Raw genomic sequence first — 7852 nt, forward strand, 5'->3', positions numbered from 1 at the left:
CACAACTATCTAAGGAGATGCAGAGTAGTATGACACTGTTTCAGTTATAAGCATCCTTGCCAATTTATCATGGATGACTATTTTCATGTAGCTGTGCTGATTGAACCTCCACTTGGAACTGTCAGTTATCTGGTTTTATTATTTCCCATACACATGTAGAATGCTTTCTTCTTTTCAAGATTTCAAAGCAGTCTCTTATCTACCCTGCCAGTTAATAAACAAGTACTCTGTTTTTAGATAGCTAGATGGTTAATCAACAAGTACTCTGTTTTCAGATAGCTTGATAATTGAAATTTGTTGCTGTCAGCATGAGTTTATGTTGTTATAAGTTTATGATCGTACAACTGCAATTTCATTTATGTTGTTATAAGTTTGTTGCTGTCAGCATGAGTTAACTTGCTGTCATTTATTGAAATTCAGAATGTGCTGGACTATATGTCCATTGGTACTACTTGTGATGTTGCTGCTGTACTACTTGGGAAATTTGTCAACTTGTGATGCTGCTGCTGTACCCCGAGAGGCCCTTGAGTTTGCCGGAATGTCGATTAACTTCCGTTCCGGCAAATTCGGGTACTCCATATGTCCTATTTTCAGCAAAGGTCATGCTGAAATTTTCTTGAATTTTAGCATGACTTTGCTAATAATAGGACATATGGGGTACTTGCGACTAATGCATGGGTCAGGGTATCTTAGTACTTAATTAATTAGGATCAACTGCCCTTTATTCTTGCTGCATTAAACCATAGGTGGCAATAGAGCCAAGTGATTAGGCCCAACTTAGAATTCTCCTTCCCTTTTCTTGATAGGGTATATTATTAGAAGATACCCATATATATCAGTCAACCTAGGGTGCCTCCGCATCAATAAACCCTAAATGATGAAAACTTAACTTAGCATTTAGGGTGCCTCAGCGTCAACAAACCCTAAATTATAAAACCTTGGCTTTTAGGGTGCCTCGGTGTCAATAAAAACCTAAATGATGAAAGCTTAGGCTTTTAGGGTGCCTCGGTGTCGACAAACCCTAAATGATAAAAGCTTATCTTTAAGGATGCCTCGGAGTCGACAAACCCTAAATGATGAGACCATGATCTCGTTCCTTGACAATAACCAACTTTTTGACCAATTTTTTTCCTATTTAGAGCGAAACATGGCCCACAACAATGAGGCCGGCAGTTCGGGCAAGGCATTCTGGGAGCTGTCCCAGGAGATGGAGGAAGAACCTCACTGCTATGAGGACACCACGGAAGACACCGATCCCGACTACACAACCCCTAGTGGCGTCGGGGATGACACCACTGATGGTGCCGCCGAGGATGCCACCACTGATGATGGAAGCGCATGTACAGATGGCAGCCAAATGAAGAGGCAATGGAAGGACCGATGCCCGAATGTGCTCGGCACCGTCAAGGAGGAATTTATTGAAGTGTCCTCCGACGGGTATCCAACGGCGCCCAAAGAAATAGTCAAGGGGTACGCGGTTCAGCTCGGGTGCATTCTCCGGAGCACCGTCTCGATCAACACCGAGAACCTAAGGCATAAGAACCAAGGGAATTTGCGCAACCTCCTCTTCATGAAGCTGCACGAACGATACAAGTTCCCCGGTGACGTTGCAAACACACGCCTCTCAGGGAATAAAGTGAACAATGCCGCCCTCACGAAGATGAGCACGACCCTGTCTACATGGAGAAGCGCTGTGAAGAGAATGATTGACAAAGGTGATAGTTATGACAAGATCAAGGCGAAAAATCCTTCGATCAGAGAAGATGACTACAAGGAGTTCAAGATCAAGTGCGAGAGCAACGCAGCCGTGGAATCAAGTCAGTGGGGGAAAGAAATGCGGGAGTTGAACTTAGGGGTCCACCAACTCATTCCCGGCAGTTACAGAGTGGCGGAACCTATATGGGACAAGGAGGACGCGAAGCGTGCCGAGCAAGGCCTACCACCCCGCTTGGAGAAATACCGTGACAAGCAGACGAGGAACTATGTCAGGGCCCGGTACAAGGTGGACCCGGTAACAAAGGAGCTTACCACGGATGCGAAGACCAAGGCGCTTGAGCTTGTTCTGGTAAGGAATACACCCCCGCGTAACTAGCTCCATATGGTTGCATTCTAATTAATGAAGCCAAATTTCTAAATGGTTCACATTCCTTCCGCAGGACACTGAAAGCAGTAGCGCGGGGTCGTCTTAGAGCTCCCCTTGGGACACCACTTTAAATAGGGCATTGAACGTAATGAAAAACAAGGATAAGTCCAGTAAGCCGTCGTCAGTTGGTCGTGTGGCCGGCAAAGGCTTGTCCACAAAATGGTCATCATACTATAACGCTGGTGGGTGAAAGGAGAGAAAGACCAACTTGGAAAGCCAGTCGCACGAGGTTCAAGTACTCAGGGCACAAGTGGCGCGGATTCCGGAGATGGTCCAAGAGCAAGTGCAACACCAACTGGGAGGGGCGATCACCGCCATTGTGCCTACCTTGATTGAGGGGCTGCAGGCGTGGATTGCAGGCGGCCAATAGGGGCCGCCCCCGGTTCCCAGCTTCACGGCCAGCAACTCGCACAATGCGCAGGCGGCGCCATTGGTGTCTCCGGCGAAGGCGGTATTGGTGTCTCCGACGTAGGCACGGGCATTGGAGCTTATTAATTCACCCAAGTGTGCGAAGAAGACGCCGGTCGGCACCTCGGCAGCAAGCGGCCCCTCTGTCACTTGCATGCCCGCCGATGGCGGTGCCTCGACATTAGCCGAGCTCGATGCCATCACGGTAACTAAGCCTCTCTCGGCCGATGACTTCATCTCCTTGCCTTTGACTGGGCATCCCCTGACGCCCTACATGTTTTCATAGGGCGTCAGCACCAACGTTCCATGCACTCTCCTGCACTTCGTGGGCGGCGAGTTGATCGATGTCGCCAAGGGCAGAATCGTTCAACCGGGCAACCCCGTGTTCCACGGTAATCCGATGCCACCCACCATGTATAGGGTTCAACTGGTTCGGGTGCTGCCAGGCTACGACAACTTGTTACCTCCGTTATGACCCACTGGGGCAGACGAAGATGATGTGATGACCCTCAGCGCCTGCTTAATTAGCTGCCCCCTGCTTTGGCTGAAGAGCCAGATTCGTTTGGGGGCAGGGGACACCACCCCACAGACAACACCGCCAGTCGTGCCGGCGCCAAGCCATAGCAAGACCGCCGCAACGCTACCGGACATGCCGAACATGCATATGGCACAGGATTCGGACATGCATATGGCACAGGATCTGGATGACGATGACGATGATGATGGTACATTTACCAAGGTCGATAAGTACTTTGCCGAACATAGGTATGGTGACGAATTCTTGGGGCCTCCTTCTCAAGAACCCAACCCTGCAAAAGACGACCGCGATCTAGCTGGTACCATGGAGAAACCCAATTGCAACAGGCGTTGTCTGGCATTCAGTTCTCAGGAGACGCCTCCAGCTGCCGCCTTCACCGAGCCTCAGATAGCCGAGGTGCGAAATATTATCAGCCCCAACACACTCAAGAAGGTGGTCTCTAAGCAGAACTCGATCCCATTACAGCAGCAGAAGAAGAAGGGACAGAAAAGAAAGACTAACAAGGGTGCGAGCCAGCCGGCACCGAGTACGATCCGTGCTCAGGAGGGGCCACCTTCACCTAAGGATATCTCGAGGAGGGTGCATGTGGTGGGTAGGCCGATGCTACCGACTAATCTGCTCAATGCTGCAACCGGTGCTATGCGGAGTCTGCATGACAGTGTTCTTTCTTTGGAGAAGCGGCGTCTCTCCGAGAATGATGTGGCATACCCAGTTTTCGTGGCCAAGGTGCCAGAGGGCAAGGGCTTTGTCGATAGCGCCATCGGGGGTATGATCGTCCTGTGATTTGCTGACATCTTTGCTATGTTTAACCTTTATCCACTCCACTACCCCTTCATTCGGCTATTTTCGCTGAGTATGGAGATGCGGATCATTAGAGACAAGACCCTGGACATCGTGATAGTCGACCCCTTCTACATGCGTGCCAAGATCTTGGGCAGCACTAGGGACCGGCAAGTCGCGAGTTTATACCTCGAAGGCGTCATTCTAGCAAACCCAGATAAGGATAACTTCCTCGTGCCTTACTTTCCCGAGTAAGTCTTCCCCTCACCGCCCCGTAACATATGTTTTCTTAGATTTTGATCGTTCTTTTTTTTCTAACATTCCGTGTTTTGTGCAGTGACACACATTGCACACTCATCCTCTTAAGCCCGAAATATTCCATGGCCATGTATTTCAACTCGGACCGTCAGTCAAAAAAAGACTACACAAATATAAAGAAAGTTCTTGATGAAGCTCTTCCCGTATACGCCGGATCTGGAGGCACCTTCAGCAGGACAATTTGTAGGTACGGCCAGCACGTGTTCACCCACAATACAATGTTCCCCTGTGTCAAGCAGCCGCCTGGCGGTCAAAAGGATGCCTACTATGCCCTCCATCACATGCGGGCGATCATACGGGACCATAATCGCCTTCCGCTACCAAATAATCTCAAAGATTGGGCCCCACGCTTGTCGACAATCCAGGACGCAGACATGAGATAAGAATTCTTTCGCATCCAGTCAGAGTTTGCGGAAACCATCCATCAAGATGTCCTTAGTACCTCGGGGCAGTTCTACCTCGGGACATAGAAACAACGCTACAAATGGAGGCTGACAACGACCGCGATTTCATGACCATCACGAAAGACGACAGCTTCATCCACGCTCTGGTCCCTGAGTCGAGTCGAAAGTAGTGATGCTATGTAGTTATGAAATATCGATTGACTCATGTTGTAATATTAAACTTTAATGAACTTGTATGTCTCTTTGTTTGGACAGTCGTTCAACTTATATGTAATCGATGCTATTTATTAGTAGGACCATGAATCGTGTTATTAATGTGTTGCTTTTCTCTTCCGATCCTTTTGTTGCATACTTATATATTGCTTATGTATTGTCTGTGAATTGCTACTAACATTTTGTTTGGCTAGTGCATAGAGATTCCGTCGTATGTCGCGTACAAGGGTAAGGCTCCCGGAGTCTACGACGACTTGGAGGAGTGTCAGAGACATGTTCACCGTTTCAGCGGTAACAGTTACAAAGTGTACACCACTAGGGTGGAGGCGGAAGCTAGATATGCGCGCTATCTAGCTGGAGAGAGGAGGGAGCGTTGGAGGAACCGGATGAAGACCAGTTTCATCGCGATGATGCTCATCGTCATGACCGCGGCTCTCTTCAATGTGATGGTAGTTTAGATGATCGATATCGACTTGTAATGTGAAGACAAACTCGCTACTCGCGGTCTTGAGACTTGTAATGTTCTAACTTTGTCGGTATTTTAAATTCGGATACTAATATGATGAATTGTATTCGGAGACTAATCTTCTATTGTATTCAATAAATCTGTTGTTCATATGTTTTGCTGTCTATATTCTGTGCAGTAATATGTTTTGTAACCTGTGCAAATATCAGAAAAGAAAAAGAAATAATCCCTAATATTCATACTAGTGGCGCACCACTCTGCACTTTAGTGGCGCACTGGAATAAGCACACTAGTGGCGCATCATCTACAAGTGCGCCATTAGTAAGCCAGAGCACATGGGTAAATATGGCCCCCTGGGAGGCATACTAATGGCGCACCATGTGATATACTACTGGCGCACTACCTGGTGTGCCATTAGTATCTGGTATACTAATGGCGCACTAGGGGTGCGCCATTAGTATTAATTACTAATGGCATGATGCTAGTGGCGCACCTGTAGTGCGCCATTAGTAGCCAAAACAAGTGCGCCACTAGCAGGCCTTTTCCTAGTAGTCATGTATCCATCAATTTCGATTTTCAAATATTTGAAACCACTTTATGTTGAAATCCAATGTATGCATTCCTCGCGAACTGTCTCCAATTAATGTGTGTTTTATGCGGGTTTTTTTTACTTCTCAAACATGTATAATGTGTTTCACACATGCAACATATAGTGTAATCCCGTTTAGACATTAATTCTGTCTCCCAGGGTCTCATATTTCTCCACCATTCTCTTGTATGTCGCTCACACACACACACTCTCGCTAGAGATATCTTGCGTTCCCTCATATGTCTCTCTAGCTATCACTCTCGTTCTGAAATATCTTTCTCTCTCGCAGACACAAAACTCCATCTCTCGGGATCTCATTTCTCTCTGATATTTGTTTGTATGTGACTCACATGCACCCTCTCTCTATCTCTCTCACACCCACACAAATAACTCAGCCTTCTGATCCACTCGACTCCTATCTCTAACGCACACTAGCTACCATCTTTATCTTCTATTTATCTGTTTCTCCATCAATCTTCTTTCTCGCCCTCACTCTTGCTTCCTATCACACACACTACATATGTTTCTCTCTACATGCAGTCGAGTGCCCTATTTTTATCTTTCTCTCTCACACACATAACTTCACCCTCTGAACCACACGGCGGTCATCTCCAACACTCAAACCAGCGGATGTCCCTCTATCTAGCATCTCCATCTCCGTATCTACCTGTAGTTTCTCCGTCAACATTTCTTTGTCGCACGCAGTCTTGCTTACTATCACCCACACTATATATGTCTCTCCATACATGCATTTATAGGTTGATCTCTTTTGCACAATCGTTGTGTCTGACTCCCTCTGCTCGCCATAGATGCATGCTCTAGCCCACACCACTATCTCTTAAAGACAAAAACACATGCTCAATTGTCAAGCCTTCTTCCCCGCACTGTCACATGCATGCATATTGTCATACCGATTCGTCTCTCCCATGTCGTTGATCTTATGACTTATGTCTTTTTTTATCTCGATCATGCGCGCGCGCACACACACACACATCCCACGTATACATGTATACCTCTCGCACATGCACGTTCAAGGTCTCTATGTCTCTATACGTAGTTAATTACCCTCAACCCTAACGCCACATCGAATCGTTCTCTTATTGTGTGCACATAACTTCCGCCTGGATGGGTAAAACACACACTCACACTTAACAATCTCCTTCTAGCTACCGCCCTCTCACTCTTCCCCTATATCCCCGAAACCAATAAGACCATCCCTTCATTTAATTCCCGCCTACATGCACCATCGATATATAGTAGTCTTCCTTGGTGTCTCTCGAACAAACACGTTCTCTTGATGTCGACTCCTCTCACGCGCACACACCTTATCTTCCCTTCCTACGGGCCTTTTCTCTCTCGTGCCCCGTCGTTGGTGGCCTCTGCCATACACATCACCTCTCTATGATGCAGCCACGCACACTTAAATTGCATCCGCCACCAAGGACCCCATGGCACACACACACACACACACACACGCACGCATGCACGCACCCACCCACCCACCCACACACACACACACACAAACACACACACACACATGCACCCCCCCCCACACACACACACACTAAGACTCCATCACACACACACACACTAAGACTCCATCTCTCTCTCTCTCTCACACACACACACGCCGCGCAACCCCTCCCCCCCCTCACACACACACTAAGACTCCATCTCACACATACATGCATTAGGCGGAGCATTTGTTCCTACCACCCTTCATCCAACCTTACCCATATGATAAACAATCACCTCAATTTACTTGTATAACATGGACAAATTCCACTTTACTTTAGTAGTTAGCAAACTTATCATCTCTACCCTTATAAAAAACCGAGTTGGCGAGGATGGTGTGCCTGCCATCTTGTAATATAGACCGTCCCATCTATATCTGACGGATAGAAAGAAAAATATGATAATTTTACAAAAGATACCCGCATCTCTCTCCACATCCTTATCTCCCACAACCTCATTGCTGAGCAATTAAAAAAGG

The sequence above is a fragment of the Triticum aestivum genome, chromosome 6B (genome assembly GCF_018294505.1).
Source record: "Triticum aestivum cultivar Chinese Spring chromosome 6B, IWGSC CS RefSeq v2.1, whole genome shotgun sequence".
NCBI lineage: Eukaryota > Viridiplantae > Streptophyta > Magnoliopsida > Poales > Poaceae > Triticum > Triticum aestivum.